This window comes from Ictidomys tridecemlineatus, unplaced genomic scaffold (genome assembly GCF_052094955.1).
Source record: "Ictidomys tridecemlineatus isolate mIctTri1 unplaced genomic scaffold, mIctTri1.hap1 Scaffold_3593, whole genome shotgun sequence".
In the NCBI taxonomy this organism is placed as follows: Eukaryota; Metazoa; Chordata; class Mammalia; order Rodentia; family Sciuridae; genus Ictidomys; species Ictidomys tridecemlineatus.
Window position 1 is genome coordinate 87 of NW_027522437.1, and position 17,414 is coordinate 17,500.

At 63.8% G+C, this 17,414-nt stretch overlaps 1 protein-coding gene across 1 annotated transcript in view; it reads left to right on the top strand.

Moving 5' to 3' along the window:
• The first annotated feature begins 584 nt into the window (after nt 1-584).
• Nucleotides 585-17,414, top strand: part of Cdh22 (cadherin 22) — a 112,637-nt gene continuing 95,807 nt past the window's right edge. Inside the window, exon 1 of the mRNA XM_078036419.1 lies at nt 585-951. The gene's annotated coding sequence lies outside the window, so the exon portion shown is untranslated. The remainder of the gene's footprint in view (nt 952-17,414) is intronic.

Here is a 17,414-nt window from a genome sequence, read left to right on the forward strand (position 1 = left end):
AACTGCAGGGGGTTTCTGGGCAAGGGGAGGGTGCTCAGCTTGGGAGGGGCTGTCCCGCCTACCTGCTCAATTGGTTGACTGCAGAGGTGTCCAGAGGCAGGAGAAGCCCACAGGGTTCCCTTCCCGGATACTCGACCTCCCACCTGCCTGGGGACGCACAGCCCTGGGCACCAGTGTCTGCCACCTCCTGCCAGTGATAATTTCTGAGATGGCCTGGCCTGTGCAAGGGGCCTTTCCAGGCAGGCAGCCAGGGGTGGCCGCGTGAGGAGCCTGCCCCCACCTTCCATCGCACCCGTCCCCTCTGAAGCCAGGCTCCCACGGTGGTGGGAAAGGGAAACCGGACCCAGTGGAGTCAGGTGGGGGAGCAGGGTCGGGCTCCCGGGGCTGCCGAGAGCTGAGCTGCCAGGCGGGGAGCGAGTCGGTCCCCCTCCTGGGGGCGCTCCCTTCGCGCAGATCTGGGCTTGGAGGAGGGAGGGGCACCGTCCCCGGGGGAGGGGCTCCGGGGACTGGGCGGCGAGAGGCAGAGGCCGGCCCCTCCCGGCGGGGGAGGGCCGCGGTCGGGGTGGGGGGCGCGGCTCCCGCCGAGGGGTCCGGGCTGGCGGCCGCCTGCGGCTCGGCGCGGCGCGGCGCTCGGCTCGGCTCTGCCCGGCGGCGCTGCATTCTGCGAGTCTCCACCAGAGGCTGCGGAAGGAAGGCAGGGATCGTCCCTTGCACACTCCCCCAGTCAGACACGCTCCCTCCCTCGCTCCCGCTCGCTCACTCCCTCGCTCCCTCGCTCTCTCGCTCACACACACGCGCGCACTCGCCGCCGCGGCTCCCCTCTCGCTCCCGCTCTCCCTCCGGCTCCTCCGGGCGGCCGCGGGCTCCGGACTCGCCGCGCGCCGCGCCGGGCTCCCGCCGCACGCAGCGTCCCGAGGCGCAGGGCTGGGGAGCCCCGGGCCGCTCCCCGAGGTAAGAGCGCCAGGGGCGCGGGGGGCGGCGGGATCGCGAGGGAGGCTGCCGGCCCGGAGGGCGCCCGGCGGGGAGCGGCGGCGGCGGCGCGGGGGGAGCCTCCCGCCGCAGGGGCCCGGGCCGGCCGCGCCTCCCCTCGGCGGCGGCGGGCGGGCGGCGGGCGCGAGTTTCCCACGTCCAAACTTTCCCCGGCGCGGAGCCGGCCGCCCCCCGGCCGCAGCCCGGCCCGGCTGCCCCCGCCCCGCCGCCGCCGCCCGCGAGCCCGGGGACCCCCGCAGGCCGGGGCCGGCAGCGCGGGGGGCCGGGAGGCGGCGCGCAGCCCAGCGGGGCCGGGACCGGGCGCTCGCGCCACCACCCGCGCCGCCGGGGCTCGGCTCGCGCCCTCCCGGAGGCGGGTCCGGGCCGGGAAATACCGCACGGCGGAGCGTGGGCGCGCGGTGTGTGCGCGAGGTCGGGCCGCGTCCGGGGTCCCCCAGAGGCGGACTCCAGCGGCGGCGACACGCAGGGCTGCGGCCACCTCAGGGTGCGAGCATCCGGCGCTCAGGGACTCCTACGGGCGCGACCCTGCGCCCTCCAGCCGTCGGGGTGACAGGTCCTCTTTCTTAAGATCCGACTCCGGGGACACTGTTCCCGCCACGGAAGACGGACGGGGCCCCGACAGCCTCACGTCTAAAGGGAGTGCCACTTAGGACTGGCCCCCGGGCCGGGGCGCTCAAGGCGGAGGGTGGACTGTGGGCGCGGAGTCCTGGACCTTCCTCTGTGGGCACCGAGGCCCCCTCTGGCTCGCGCCTCTGGACCTGATCTCCCCACTCCCTCTTCTGTGGCACCGTGGGGCTCCTGCCTCAGCTGGGTCCCCACGGGAGACCACCAGGCGGGGCTGCAGCGCAAGGAGCTGAGCCGGATACCCCGGGGTCTCCCGGGCTGCGGGGGGCACCCCCTGGTGGCGGGCAGGAAGCCGGCGGAAGGCTTCCCACGGGCACCGCTGGGAGCCCTCTTGCCTGGCCTCCCACCCTTGCCCGCGTCGCAGAGGTTGCGCGTGCCAGCTTCTATTTCCGTGGGTCTAATTTCAGCACCCTCCGGGTCCCTGGGATTGGCCAAGGTGCCCCAGCACCGGCCACCGTTCATTTGAGGACTCTGGCTGCTGCCAGCCCTCTGTTGGCCTCTCCATCTCATCGTCTTCTTCCCACCGGTCAGCGCCACTGCCCTACATGGACATCTCCACTGCGTAGAATCCCAGGACCCCTCCCTAACCTTCATGCCCCTCGGCCCCATCCACATCCCTGTACTTGCTCATCAGCGCCCACCCGGCCCCTTTAATCCCTCCCGTCCCACAGCCCTGTCTGCAGTTTCCCTGTGTGCCCTAATGATACCCGTCGTTGGTGTCCTAGTCTTTGCCCATCCACGATGATTTCTCCATCTGGCTCCCATCCTGCCTGCCTCAGTGTCTCCCTGGTCACCTACCCCTCAGATCTGCCCAGCCACTCCTCCACTCCATTCACCCCCGTTCCTCTGCTTCCCAGTGTCCTGATGCTTCTCTTCCATGCCTCCTGAAAGGGATGGCCAGTGCCACCTTTAAGCACTATCCCTGGGAGTGGCCGTGTGCTCCTCTGGGAACTCAGAGCCGAGATTTTGCAACTGCCCTCAGCTGAGGACCCTGCTCCTCCTGGGAGCCCTGTTGCAGGTTCCTGGAGACGGAACCCGTCCTCTATTCCTGATGGTCATCACACTGGAGGCACCTGGGCTGCCTTCTTCCCCATTTAAAGTACTAGAAACAGAGGCCCAAGGTCACATGGGAAAGTATCCAGAGTCAGAAATGGGGACTCAGGTGTCTTGACTTGCAGACATTACCATCGCCCTAGTGTGCGACGGGCAGGTCTGGGGAGAAGCAGAGCAGAAAGACAAGGCCAAAAGCGGCCTGAGAGCCGGCACGGTGGTGCACACCTGTCATCCCAGCAGCTTGGGAGGCTGAGGCAGGAGGATCACGAGTTCCAAGCCAGCCTCAGCAATGGTGAGGCGCTTAGCAGCTCAGTGAGACCCTGTCTCTAAATAAAATACCAAATAGGGCTGGGGGTGGGGCTCAGTGGTCGAGTGCCCCTGAGTTCCATCTCTAGTACAAAAAAAAGCAGCCCGAGATGTTTAAGTCAGACCCCCAGCCCCTGTGCTTGGAAACCAGCTGCGTGGCTTCGACAGAGAACCCTAAATAACAGACACTGAAGACAGACTTAGTCCCTAAAAGAGGATTGTGACCCCAGGCAAGTCACAGTCCTTCTGTCGGGGGGGGGGGGGTGCGAGGGTCTCAGGGTGTTTCTGGTGGTGGCCTACGAGCACAGAGGCTCCAGGCTGGACTTCCAACGGCTCCGTCTCCCCAAACCCTGATTTTCCGGGGAGCTGCATTCTGAAACCCTCTCAGGGCAGGGCTCTGGGTGGCCGTCCCCTCCCTGCGAGCAAAGTGGGCAGCAGCCGGTTTGCCCACCACTGGGCTAGGGGGGTCGGACGATCCAATCGGGTTTTCTCCCCCTTTTCCTTCCATCAGGAAGTTTCATTTGGAAATGCATCCTCAGGTGCAGAGAGAGAGAGGGAGAGAGAGAGAGAGGGAGAGGGAATGGCTCCGGTTTACATAACGCGGGCAGCGGCTGCTGTGTGGCCTGGGAGGAGGGGCTGGGTCTGAGAGGGAGGCCGGTGGCTGTGAGGGTAGAGGTGGCCCTAAAGGGGTGGCTGGGCTGGGGCCCGGGGGTGGGCTTCCCCGTCCCTGCCAGAGCAGGCCAGGGGGTGGGGACAAGTGGGGCGCCCACCATCATTCCTCTGAGAGAAGGAGGGCCCCAGCCCAGGTCAGGTCCCCAGCGGGGGTGCTGGGCCCTCCACCCTGCACCCACCCTCCCTCCCGGGGTCTTGGGAGCACCCACGATGGAACTCCTAATAGGAGGTGTCTGCCTCCTAGGGCTGCGGGTTCTGATTCCGACCCTTTAGAGAAAGCCTAGGAGCCCCCACCCCACCCCAGCTGTCAGGACAGGGGTGACCTCAACTTTTCCCTCAGACCAGTGGGTCTAAAGGACTGTCTCTTCTCTCCTGGGTGAGGCAGGCAAGCATTAGCAGGAAAGTTCCATCTAATTTGTGTTCTAGGTATCTGGCAAGGTGGATGAATGTTTTTGTCATTGAAGATGACTCAGTGTGGCTATTAAGGGACAAGGGTGCAAGACGGGAAGGCTGGAGGTGTGGCTGGCATGTCCAGGTGGGTAGGTTGTTGACTGTCCAAGGGCGCGCAGTCAGGAGGAGAATAGTGGCTGAAATCTATTTTCAGCTCCACTCAACAAGTCAGGTGCCCTAAAGGCAGGCTCTGCTCGGAGGAAGGGGCACCTTTCTTTAATTTGCAAAGAGGCCTCCTCTGGTGTTACCCATGGCCTGTGGAGCTGCTTGTCCCCAGAGAAGCAGGCCTTCTTGAGTTAGCACAAAGGTGGCCCAACTGGGGTCCAGGATACACACCCCCCTCCTTGGCCCAGTTCCCTGACAGTGGGACGCAGCCTTGGAGCTGGGTCTGACCCGAGGTGCAGGAACCTGGAGCTTCCATCACCCCAGGGTTGTCTCCCTCCTGTCAGTGGGCTCCCTCTGGCTGTCACATGGAGATGAGCCTGGGGACTTCTTACTTCCTCATCAGACCCACAAGCCTTCGCCATCCACTGGCCACCAGCTCCTTCCTTCATATAATATCAATAGCTGCTCAGGAACAGAGGCATTGGAGAGTCAGACCCACCTCAGTTTGCAACTGGGTGGCTGTGTGACTTCAGGAAAGTTTCTTCACTTCTCTGAGTCTGTGTCTTCCTCTATGAAGTGGAAGGAAAATATACCTCACTGGGTCATTGTGAAGTTAAATATGCAAGCATGTGTGCGGCGCCCAGCACACAGCACACTGTGCCAACAGAGCGGTATTGTTACTCTTAACGTCCCCCGGCTGTGACCCTCAGCTCCCATAGGGCTGAAGGCAGCGACTTCTGTTTGGCTCTGGGCAGGACCTTGGCTGCCTGAGGAGTGGGGTCGGGACCACCAGGATGTGCTTCTGACCTCAGGGTCCTCCATGGACGGCCCTGGCCTCAGGGGGTGGAGGCTGCCCAGGTTCCCAACACCCTGGTTCCCCCCACGCCCCCTCCCACCACCCTTCTCAGCCCTCACAGGCTTCGGCCTGCACCACTGGGCAGCCCCTCCTGGCCCCCGGCCTCCTGTCCCCTCCCACCGCGCTCCCTGCAGCGGCCGAGCCATCTTCTGCAGCGCAGGTGGATCATGTCACTTCCTTGATTAAAACCCTCCCAGGGCTCCCCATCGCCTACTGAATTAAGTCCAGCTCCTCCGCACGGTGACACTCAAGGTCCCTGTAATCCGCCTGCCTCCCCCTTATCCCCCACCGGGCCTCCAAGCCCACTCTCCCACCTGGTGGCCCTCCCCTGGCCATCTTGCAGCGGGTTCAAGACCCAACCTCACAGCGCCCCGTCCTCACCCGCCCGCCGCCTGCTGGCCCCCCGACTTCCACTTTCAAACGTCTACTTACACATTTACGCCAAGCGTGCGCTGTGCGCCAAGCACGCAGGGCGCGAGCCGTGGACCCCAGCCCACGGGCGTCTGGGGGTCCGGGGCAGGGACACAATGGACAGTTCCGGTGTCCGTGGACAGAGCAGCAGGGGCTTCCATGGGGGCGGAGAGCCTGCAGGCGGGGTCAGGTGGAGCCGCAGTCATCCAGGGGAGACGGGAGGAAGGACGGGGCAGGGACGCAGGCCCAGGCCTGGGGAGGGGGTACCAGGTCCCCAGGGGAGGGAGCCACCCTGAGCAGGGCCACCTCGAGGCCTCCAGCAGGGAGGGGCCTTGGTGGCACTTCCCCTTAGGAAAATGGGTTGGCGGGGATGTCCGGGCCAGGGCTGCTGGTGGCCAGGCTGCCGGGTGGGCTGCAGGCCCTGAGAGGGCTGGGTGGCTGTGGAGGCCCGGGGACAGCAGGAGTCCCATGGGTCACAGAGACGGTCAGTGTGACAGGGAAGGGTCTCAAGAGCAGGTGAGCCCAGCTGGCACTGGGCATGCGGGCTCTGGGTGGGCTCCGCCTGTGTAGGAACGGGCCACCCTGCCGCGCTGGCCCTGGAGGATGGAGGAGGCCAGCGTCCAGGCCGAGCCAGTGGAGTGAAAGGAACCCCGAGGGCCCTGTCTCAGGGCCAGGTGCGGCCCGGGCAGCCGCCCCGCCCCAGCCCTGCCACCCGCCCAGCTCCTCTGCAGAGCAGTACGCCTCCGTGTCCCCAGGGCTGCCTCGGTCACCCTCCACACCGTAGAGCAGTGTCCCCCTCGAGGGGCCCTTGGCCACGTCTGTGAATGTGTTCAGTTGTCACTCTGGGTAGAAGGCTGCTGCTGGCATCTAGTGGGGACAGACCAGGGGTGCCCCGGTCACCCTGCAGGGCACAGACCCCGCCCCACCCCAGCGGGTCCTGCAGCCCAGGATGGGGGCTGCCGAGTTGGGGAGCCCAGCCCCGGGGGCCGCGAGGCAGGCACAGCCGCCCCTGGGTCCTCACGGAACGCAGCGTGGGCCAGAGAGGGCCTCGGGCGCCCAGCACGGCCGCACACCGGTCCCCTGCCAGGAGCTGGGGGCAGGCAAGGCTGGGCCCAGAAGTGGGCATGGGGGGCACGCTGCCTGCGGGCGCCCGGCCCCCTGCTTTCCTTGCCTGGGTAGGTTCTGTCATTTCGGTACCACCCACGTAAACATAGGTCACTTTTTAAAAAATAGGCAAGCTATAGACATGCGCGGCCAAAAAGGCCACCTGCTGACCGAGAGCCTGTCCAGTGGGCCTGCGGGTCTAGCCTGGCTGTGCCCGGTTTCCTCATCTGCTACGGTGGCCCCAGCACTTAACCCAGAGCCCGCCCCCAGGGGGTTTCCATCAGAGTGGCCGGGGGCACGCGCCCGTGCGGATTTATACGTGTGTGCGTGTGTGAGTGTGAGTATGTGCGTGTGTACATGTGAGTGTGCGTGTGTTGGCGTGTACGGGAGCATTTTTGATCGGCCACAGTACCACTCTGGGTGTTGGCCACCGTCTCCAGCGTAGCCTCGGTGACACAGGTAGGTTTTTAAAATGGCACCTTGCTTTCTCCGTGGCCTGGGTGACCTGCTTTCCCCTCTGTACTGTACCGTGAGTGTCTCGCGTGTCATCAGTTTTAAGAGCTGCGTGGCTCACCGGGTGCGGCTGGTCCGTGATTCATTCAGCCGCCCGCCGCCGGCCATCTGGGTTGTTTCCAGTTCTTGGCTACCTGTTCACACGTCTTCACGCACTTGTCCAGCGATTTCCTTGGGGACCACTTGGGCACTTTTGGCAGGAGGCGCGTGGCCCTGACCAGATTGCTCAAGTCGAAGCCTCTGGGTCCATCGAGGAGGGGGCGGGTCCCTGGGGAGGGACAGGGTGGACGGCAGAGAGTGGCTGGCTCCTGGGGGCAGGTCTGACAGTCGCCAGCCCCCGGGGAAATGGAGAAGGCCACGCCACACCTCTGTTGTCACCGCAGCACTGGCAGAATCGCAGACGGGTGGACAGAGGGTAGGGAGGTGGGCTCTGTGTGTGACAGGAAGAGTGACAGACACCAGGCAGAGGGACACGGGGTGGACGGGCCCAGGCAAGCTGATGGATGGGTGGCAGAGACAGGTGGATCCAGGTCAGCAGGCAGACAAGATGACAGACAGGTGACACGTCGGGCTGAATCAGGTGATCACATTAGGACCCTGGCCTCCCAGCAGGGGCCTGCGGGGACCAGGGGCCGAAGCTGTGCATTCTGGGGACTCCAGGGGGCTCCCGGGCTTACACCTTCCCGGGTGCTGCGCTGCGTTTAGGTCTCTGCAGTTGGGTGTCCATGGGGCTTGGCGGTGGCTGAGCCCAGCCCACGGTGCAGAGGGGGAACGGAGGCTTTGAGAGAGGTGGCGACGGGCCCAGGGTCCACTGGGCCTCAGAGCCGAGGGTCTTCACACCCCTGCTGGCAGGGAAGGGAGAGAGGGTGGCAGAGGGGACCACAGTGTGGCCGAGGGGGCGCAGGTGGTAGGAACCTGGTCCTGAGTCCTCCCTGTCCACCCCCCTCTGGCCATCCTATTTACACACCCCCACTGGGTCCTGCCTTGAGTACAGGACAGGGTGGTCGGGGCTCCGCCCAGCCCTGCCCCTCACCAGCTGAGTGGCCTTAGTGTCACCCGGCCTCCTGCCTCAGCTTCCTCTGCACCGACCCGAGGTTTGTTGAGAGGATCCCATGACGAGTGCCCCGTGTCCGTGCTCTGGAAGCAGAGGCCCTCATGCCACATTACTGTGCCCTGATGTTTTCCCCTGAACTCCGTGTGTGTGTGCTTGTGTGTGTGTGCGCGCGCGCAAGTGTGCACGTGTGCAAGCCTGCTCTCACACACACCTGCACAAGCAAGCTGAGCCCTTACCTCCCGTATCCTCTCTCCCCCCGCCTCCAGGGCCCTGTTAGCCAGGCGGGCACATAGTAGGACCTCCAGTCGTGTGTCTTGATGGCCCAGTTCGGGCTCCATCAGGTAGGGCACGAGGGAGGGTTCCCGGGGTGGCAGACGGCGCTCTGCTGAGCTGCACGGCATTGCCGCAGGTGGACGGACAGGGCCGGCTTCCTGGGGGTGGAGGAGGCTTGGTGAGTGTCTGGGTGACAGCTTGTGACCCAGTTGACCAGAGCACGGAGGACACAAAAGGGAGGAATGAGAGAGGAGCAGAAGGGAAGGCCAGCAGGACTCCGTGCGGAGCCTCGGGCTGAGGAAGGTGGGCGACAGGGAGCCCCTGAAGGTGCTGACCCGAGCGGAGCGGGCAGCCCCTGGCAGGGGGGAAAGCAGCCGGGGACAGGGCATCTGGAACCACCCAGCAGACAGCGGGCAGGGCTGCCTGAGGTCGCGGAGGGGCCACAGGGAAAACACCAAGGACATAGGACCCAAGGCTTGAGCTGCTCGGGCGTGGGAGAGCAGTGGAGTGGGAGGAGGACCCGAGCACGGTGAGGTCTCAAGCCGGGGCCTGGGAGAACCAGGGTCCACTAACCAAATTACAGGAGTCTACACGTGGGAAACGTGGGGGGAGCTGGGGGTTGACCCCAGGCCCTGGACTAGGAGAGTGCTCTACCCCCCAACCTACACCCCAACTCCGAAATAGGAGAGAAAGTCGAAATGCCAGCACCTGCCCAAGCAGCCATCCATCCATCCATCCATCCAACCATTTCACCATCCCATCCAGCCATCCAGCCATCATCCATCCAACCATCTATCCATCCCATCCAACCATCCATCCAACCATTTATTCATGCATTTATCCATCCATCCATCCATCCCATCCATCCATCCAACCATTTATCCATCCCATCCAACCATCCATCCCATCCATCCAGCCATTCATCCAACCATCCATCCATCTATCCATTCAACCATCCAACCATCCATCCCATCCATCCAACCATCCATCCAACCATCTATCCATGCATTTATCCATCCATCCATCCATCCAACCATTTATCCATCCCATCCAACCATCCAGCCATCCAACCATCCAGCCATCCAACCATCCATCCAACCATCCATCCATCCAACCATCCAAACATCCATCCATCTATCCATTCAACCATCCAACCATCCATCCCATCCATCCATCCATCCATCCATCCATTCAACCATCCATCCATCCATCCGTCCATTCGTCCATCCATCCAACAACCATCCATCCATCCATCCAACCATTTATCCATCCGTCGATCTGTCCATCCATCCATCCATCCGTCCATGCGTCCATCCATCCAGTCTATTTAACTCTCCGTCTTCCTGTGGTCCACACCCTGCTGTCTCACACACTCATCCACTCCGCTGCCATCCACTGCATGTGGACCTCTCTCTTTCTTGGCTCTACCCATCTGTCCATGCTCATTCATCCACAAATCCACCAGAGGCCCTGTCCTCTCCTATTCATCAATGCAAGATCTACTTTTTGTGCACCTACTATGTGCAGGGGTCAGGTGAAATCCTTCTTTTTTAATGTTTAGTTGTAGTTGGACCAAAACCTTTATTTTATTATTTCGTTTTACGTGGTGCTGAGGATCGAACCCAGGGCCTCGCACGTGCTAGGCGAGCACTCTTCAGGTGAAATCTTGACACGAGTATTTGGAGATGCCTGAAAATGAGGATAGCGATTAGAAAAGTTGACAGAAGTGACCGGGACACTTTTATCTAGCAGAGAGAAACTTGGGAAGAGACTTTGTGTCCTCAGAGGGTGGACAATGGCCGGCAGATGGGCCATGTTCTAGAAGCTTTAGCCATTAACACTGTTTTGCCATTTCCCCCTTGAATTCTGTACGTGTTTGAGTGCGAATGCACGCTCACACACACCTGCACAAGTAGGCTGAGTCCCCTTGAAGGCAAAAACTGTCTTTCACATCCTCTAAACTACCCTCCTATCAGAAGTATTTAAAAGCCAGACGGGCACATAGTAGGTGCTCCATAAATGTGTCAAATGCTCATCATCTGGCTGAGGGGATTCAGGAAGCTTCCCGGGACACAAGAGGGGAACTTGGCAGCTGGAGGGATCAAGGCTAGCTGTGAGGGAGAACTAACCCATTGATCACTACAAGGTCTGAAGTAGTTTACCTGGTAAGTGTTTGGCTGTAGGGGATACCAGATCTGGAGGGGTGACTTAGAGAAATGGGTGCAGCCGGGAGCGTTTCTGGAGGGGTTAGTGGAGGAGCACTAGGGCCTGGCTTTGGAGAAAGACGGGTGGGTGGGTGGAGGAACACAGGTCCAGGAGGTGGCAGACTGCGCCCGCCACAGTCTCTGTGTGGCCAGGAGGGGCTGAGACCGGGGGGGGGGGGGGGGGGTGCCTGGTCGTGGGGCGGGGGAGATGGCAGCATTCAACCTCAGAACGGCCCTTGAGCAGGGCTCTGGCCCCCTCGGCTCCCAGCCGGCCTCCCGGGCCTCCCCACGCCCCATCCTCTGCCGCGCTATCCCCCGTTCAGCCCCTGGCCCCTAATTGAGCCCCCTCAGGATGCGCCACCCTCCTCACAAATCCCAGTCCCCTCTGAGCCCCTGGCTGAGTCCCCACCGTCTCCCGGGACCCCCCTTCCTGTGCGGGCCCTGTCCCCTCCCAGCAGCGCCTCCCCCCAACAGAGCGCTTGCGCCTCTTTGCGGAGGCCCCGGCCCCCCCAGAGCCCCACCCGTCCCGGAGCCCTGAATGCTCTGAGCCTCCAGCCCCAACAACCCCCAGCTCTTGTCCCTCGCTGGGCACCTGGCCACCTCACCTAGCTCATGGCCACTGTCGGGCAGGCTGTCCCTGTTGTCACACAGGGACTTTCCGTCCCCCCCTGAGCCCTCATCTCCCCCCTGGCCCCCCTCCCCCTCCCCCTCCCAGCACCCGGGCCTCCTCACTCAGTCCTGTCCTCCTGGAGGACCCTGGGCCACCGGCCAACCCAGGGAACCGCCCTGGCTGTCCCTCAGGCCCAGGCCCGCGGGGGTGGCTCCACCCCTGGGTCTCTGCGCCAGCTCAGCGGGCCCCGGGATGAGAAGGGGGCCCTCAGAGGGGCCCTCCCTGTACCCTGGAGGCTTGGGGACACTGAGGTGGGGACCAGCAGCTTTGGCAGCGGCTCAGCTTGGCTCGCTCTCTGTGGGAGAAGCTGGGTTAGGAAAACAACCACAAATTGGAGGAAATGCTCCGGGAAACTGCTGCACTGCGTGAGAGGGAGGCTCCTGGGGACGGGGAGACGGAGGCCAGCGGGGGCTCCCTGGCCTCACCCGCCAGCAGCCCGCCAGCTCCTCACCACCTGCTTGGCGCCCGGCACCCTCTGCCACGGAGCCCGAGCCACAGTGGCCCAGCCAGGCTGCTGCGCCCACGTCCGTTCCTGCCGGCAGCCCTTGTCACCTGGGCCCAGGCCTCCCGTCCTCAGTCTGCGCGCCTCTTCCAGCCTTCACGGGCCGTTCTTACCTGGATCCTCTCTCCCACTGCTCCCTTGGGGACAGGAACCACGGCCTGCTAATGGCGGTCAGCAGCTGGGAGGCCTGAGCGCCAGTCTCCATCGGGCACATGCTGGTTGGAAGGCCTTGGGCAAGGCTCTCTGACTCCCGAGCCTCCGTTTCCTCGTCTGTAAAATGGGGAGAGCAAGTGCGCCCAGGGGTGGTCACTGGGGTGAGGTCAGGCACGACAGTGCCCCCCGCGGTAGGCACCTCGTTATGGAGACTCTTCTTACAGAGGACCAGGCTTGGGGCTCAGGAGCCAGCGTTTACCTCCCAACAGCCGCTTCTCAGCAGCATCCCTGTCCCCTGCTGTGTTCCTGCCTGTCCACCCGGTCCCTGCTGAGCTGTCAAAAGAGGGTGCGGGGGCTTCAGGGGGGCGTGGGGTGGCCCTGGGAAGAGAGGCCGGGGTGGCCCTGGGAAGAGAGGCCGGGGTGGCCCTGGGAAGAGAGGCCGGGGTGGCTCTGGGAAGAGGGGCCGGGGGTGGCTCTGGGAAGAGAGGCCGGGGTGGCCCTGGGAAGAGAGGCCGGGGTGACCCTGGGAAGAGGCTGGGGTGGCCCTGGGAAGAGAGGTCGGGGTGGCCCTGGGAAGAGAGGTCGGGGTGGCCCTGGGAAGAGAGGCGGGGGTGGCCCTGGGAAGAGAGGCCGGGGTGGCCCTGGGAAGAGAGGCCGGGGTGGCCCTGGGAAGAGAGGCCGGGGTGGCCCTGGGAAGAGGCCGGGGTGGCCCTGGGAAGAGAGGTCGGGGTGGCTCTGGGAAGAGGCCGGGGTGGCCCTGGGAAGAGAGGCTGGAGGTGGCCCTGGGAAGAGGCCGGGGGTGGCTCTGGGAAGAGGGGCCGGGGGTGGCTCTGGGAAGAGGCCGGGTGGCCCTGGGAAGAAGGCGCCTTGGGTCTGATGCATCACTGGCCGTGGGTGTGACTCAGCCGGCTGCCTTCTGTCTGGAGGAATGAGGACGTTGGCCTGGGTTCTGGAACCCCACTGCCTGGGTCTGAGTCCCTTTGCTGTCCCTCCCGGCTGCCAGGCCTTGCCTAAGGCACTTGACCACCTGGGTTTCCCCATCTGGAAGACGGGGACAATGACCCCAGTGTCACAGGGCCAGGGTGAGAGTTAAATGAGCTACTATTTGTCAGGAGCTTCGTCGACCAGGCCCAGTACCTGCCAGCACCCTGTTGGGTTTCCTGTGAGCCTGAAGGGAAGAGGGATTCTGGGCCTGGGACTGCAGCGGGGGAGGACAGGGGCTCTCAGAACGGGGTTTCTGCTGCCCTGGCCTCCGGCCAGCTTCAGTCCGGTTGGCCCCTTCCTGGACAGGAGAGCACAGTGGTCTCCAAGAGAAAGGCTTTTTCTGGAGAGCACCGGGGACGCCTCATTGGAGAAGGCTGGGCCAGGCACCGAGGCGGCAAGGAGAGACCCTGGGACCCTGGCAGGACGCGCCTGCCCCTCCCTGGCCAGGAGAGGCTCACCTGCTGTCAGGCTGAGGTCAGGGCCGTGTCCCCTCCGTGGGGGGGAAGGGACGGGTTGTCCTGGGAATGCTGTCCCCACTGAAGGGCCTGAGCCGTATGCCAGGCCTGTGGGGCACCAGGGGACTGCGGTGGGACGGTTCTGAAAGGAACCCCAACTCCCCCCTCTCCTGGGACGGGCTCTCCTCTGTCCTCCTCCCCACTCGGTCCTGGTCCTTCGCCTGCCCCGTCCTTCCTCCCAGGACGGAGCCCCTGGAGGAGAGTCTTTACAAACTGGGCTGCGTTGGAACTTGGGATTGGCTGGCCAGGGCCATTCTTTTCCCAGGTTGCCATGGCAGCCATTTCCCGGGTTGTCAGTGATGAAACTCAGAACATTGTTTTCAAATAATCCGTGTAATTGAAATAACAATTGAGCTGTTAACTCGTCTCTCACACCCGGGCTGGGACAGATCCTCCTCCCTCCACACCCTCCTCTCCACCCCAAGCCCTCCCGTCCTGGTCCCTCCGCCTTGGGGCTGGGGGAGGGAGACATGGCCTCCCGTCCCCGACAGCATCCCAGCGACTGCTCCCAGGGCTGAGCCAGCACTGGGGGCGCCCGAGCCCCTTCCCCCTCTTCTTACAACCTGAGGCAAGGGAAGGGAAGAAGTTGGCGGTGACAAGTGGCATCGCGAGTGGATCTAAGCCCCAGAGTCGCTGACCTTGTGTGGGCTCTCCTCCCTCACCCCCACTTGGCCGCGGCCCAGGGAGCCAGGCGCCACGCCGTGTCCTTAGGACTCGCGGAAATGCCTGCCGGCGGGTGGTCGGGGCACAGACGTCTCCCCATCTCCCTGAGCCAGGAAGCAGACCTGCTCTTGGTTGTCACAGGCTGCTTGGAAGGGGCAGTCTGGGGACTTGTGGCCAGGAGAAGAGGAGGGGGGGGTGGGATTCCAAAGTCCTGCGCGGCCGTCCAGCCCCAGCTTGGGCTTGTGGCTACATCAACGGGAAGGACATGGACCCCAGGACCCTGCCTGGTCCTCGGGAAGGACGGGCGGGTGGAGAGATGGAGAAATGGCTGCCCTGGGGCCGCAGGTCCACACAGACAGCCCCCACGGAGGCCGCTTCAGGGAGCATAAAAGCCTTTTTTAAAAGCGTCTGGTCGCTGTCCAAGGTGCTCTCTCGTCCGCAGAGCATGTGGGCGGCGGCGCTGGCTGGGGCTGGGGTGGAGCCAGTCCTGGCGGTGAGACTGGAGCCTGCAGGGGGTTGGCTTCCTCCTCCGGATTCTGGAGACGGCCACCAGGACAGCTTCCAGTGCCCAGTTCATTCATCCTCACTCCCTCAAGCCGTTATTGAATTCCTGCTCCGTGAGGGAAGCAGTGTCTGTCCCCAAGGACTCTCCTGGTCTAGTGGAGACACCCCCCCCATGGCCAGTGTTCTTGTAGAGGGTGACAGGTGCCAAGTGAGAACACAATGCGTCTCACCTGTGCCTGTGAGGATGATAAATAAGACCCCACACGCCCGTAATCCCAGCAGCTGGGGAGGCTGAGGCGGGAGGATGGCGAGTTCCAAGCCAGCCTCAGCAAAAGTGAGGCCCTAAGCCACTCAGGGAGACCCTGTCTCTAAGTAACATACCAAATAGAGCTGGGGGTGTGGCTCAGGGGTCGAGTGCCCCTGAGTTCAATCTCCAGTATCCCCCCCCCAACAAAAGGGATCAGAAAGACCCTCCTGGAGCAAATGCCTTGGGCTCAGTGTTGAGGGAGCTTTTGGGAGGTGACAGGAAGAAGAGCACTTGGTAGGGAGTAGCAGGAGCCTGGCAGGGACACAGTCACGTGAGGAGGACGAGGAGAAGGTGCCGTGACTGAAGGGCTGGCGGCCTACAGCGAGTGACAGATTGAGGAGACTGGAGAGGGGCAGTGGCCTGCCCAGAGTGCCACCTGGAGTTAGGGGTGCAGCCAGGACTGAACCTCTTGACAGAACACCAGAACGTTGCCGGGCAGGCAGGGTGGTGCACGCCGGCAACCCAGGCCACTCAGGAGGCCGAGGCAGGAGGACCGGGCGTTGGAGGCCGGCCTGGGCAACTTGGTGTCAAAATAAAAAGTACAAAGGGCTGGCGATGGGGCTCAGGGGGGGACGCTTCCCTGGCACGTGGGGGCGTTCGATCCCCGGCACCTCAAAAATACAGATGGATGATGGATGGACGGAGAGAGCATCAGGGCTAGCTGGGACTTGGGAATGCTCTAGAACAAACTGCCTCTGTTTTCCATGGAAAACAGAAAGAGAGACTTTGGAACCTGCGCCGTCTGATGTCAGAGCCAGAGCGACTTTCCTGACCCTGAAGTGGGCGAGTCCGCCTCAGCTCAGCGGGGACAGGCCAGCAAGGGCAGCTGCCCCCTGGGAAAGTGCTGTGGGGCCTGCAGCCTGGGCTGGCTCCGTCCCCTGGAGCGCTGGGCTCCAGCAGGAGGCTGGGCGGGGTGGACAGGGGGAGGCCCTGCTGCTCTTGTGTCCTCGCGGGCTCCTCCTTGCCCCCCCACCCCTGGGGCGGTCTTCTCATGGGGTGGGGAGCTGGGTCCCCAGGAAACATGACAATGACTTACACAGCTTGGGTGGTCACAGCCCACGTGGGGGCGGGGACTGCTGGCACCTAGGGAGTGGCTGCTGCCAGGCACAGGATGGCCCCGCGGAGCTGAGGTGGAAATCTGCACTCCCAGGCTGTCTGTGCAGTCGATCGCGGCCCCCGGAGTGGCCCCGGGGCGGGCACAGGTGCAGTCCGGGCTGAGGCACCGAGAAGCACAAGTGGCCTCCATGCGGGGCAGAGCGGCTGTGTGGAGAGGCCCTTGACCCCGAGCCGGGCTGCCCATCAGCGGAGGAGGAATAACAGCTCCTGCCGCGGGAACCGTCGAGAGGTGGGGGGAGACCCTGCGGGCAGAGCGACAGCAGGACAGCTGCCCGAGCCAACGCCCGGGGGCCCCGGGGCTGGAAAAGAAGCCCCAGCCAGGTCCAGGGCCTCTCTGCCAATCACAGCCCGCTCGTGGGCACCGCACTGACCTCTCTGCCCGGCTGTCTCTGTAAAGTGGGGTTGCAGTGGGGCCTGCCACCGTGGGCCCTTGGGCAGGTTAAACTCGGGGTGGGAGGTGGGCACCCTGGGTCGGCGCCACGCGGGCGCCGGCCACTGTTATTACGAGGACACGAGTTCCACCTGGCACAGGGAAGAGGGGGACCAGATGGTGCCGCCTCTCTCAGGAACCCAGGCCCTCACCCCGGCCCCCCGGGATCCCTGCTCAGGCCCTCGGGGACCCTGCCAAGGCTGCTGGCCTCTCTCCCCACACCCGACCCCTTGGGCAGGCCTCTCCTCCTCCCTTCTCGCCTTCAGAGCCCTGGGGTCTGACAGGTCGGAGAGGGTGAGTCTGGGGAGGGGACGGGTTGGCCCTGCACCTCCCTCCGTAGCTGAGGCCCCCCTACTGTGCACTGGCCCTGGCCACTGGGACCAGCCCCGGGCTCACCCCAGCTCAGGGTTTCTCCGCTCAGTGCCACCACCCCTGGGGTCTGATCCCTGAGGCTGGGACAGCCCTGGGCTGGGCACTAGATACCGCTGCACCTTTCCCCAGCGGCCACCAGGAGTGGGTCCCACACTGCCAGGTGTCCCCGGGTGGAGATGCCCCTGGTAAAGGCCACTGTTGATCCTTTGGAGGAGGCTGGTGCTACAGTGTCCTGCAGAGGAGCCTTGAGACCCTGTTGAAGGTCCCCAAGTCGAGTGCCTTTACTCCATTTCCTGCCAAGGTCGCAGTCCCTTGGCCCATCTTTCAGAACCAGATGGCCATGACTGTCGGCCCAACCAGAAATTCCAAATCCTAACTTCAAGTCCGAAACCTGCTTCCCAAACTCCGGCCCCAAGTCCGAGCCCCAGCCTGAGCCCTTGATGTACCTCCAGATCCACAGGCCCCCGACCCCAAGCCCAGTTCTTGATCCGACCTCAGCCTCAGACCCGGAGACCCCAGGAACCCCGAGCTTGCACACCCTGACCTCAGCCTCAGACCCGGAGACCCCAGGAACCCTGAGCTT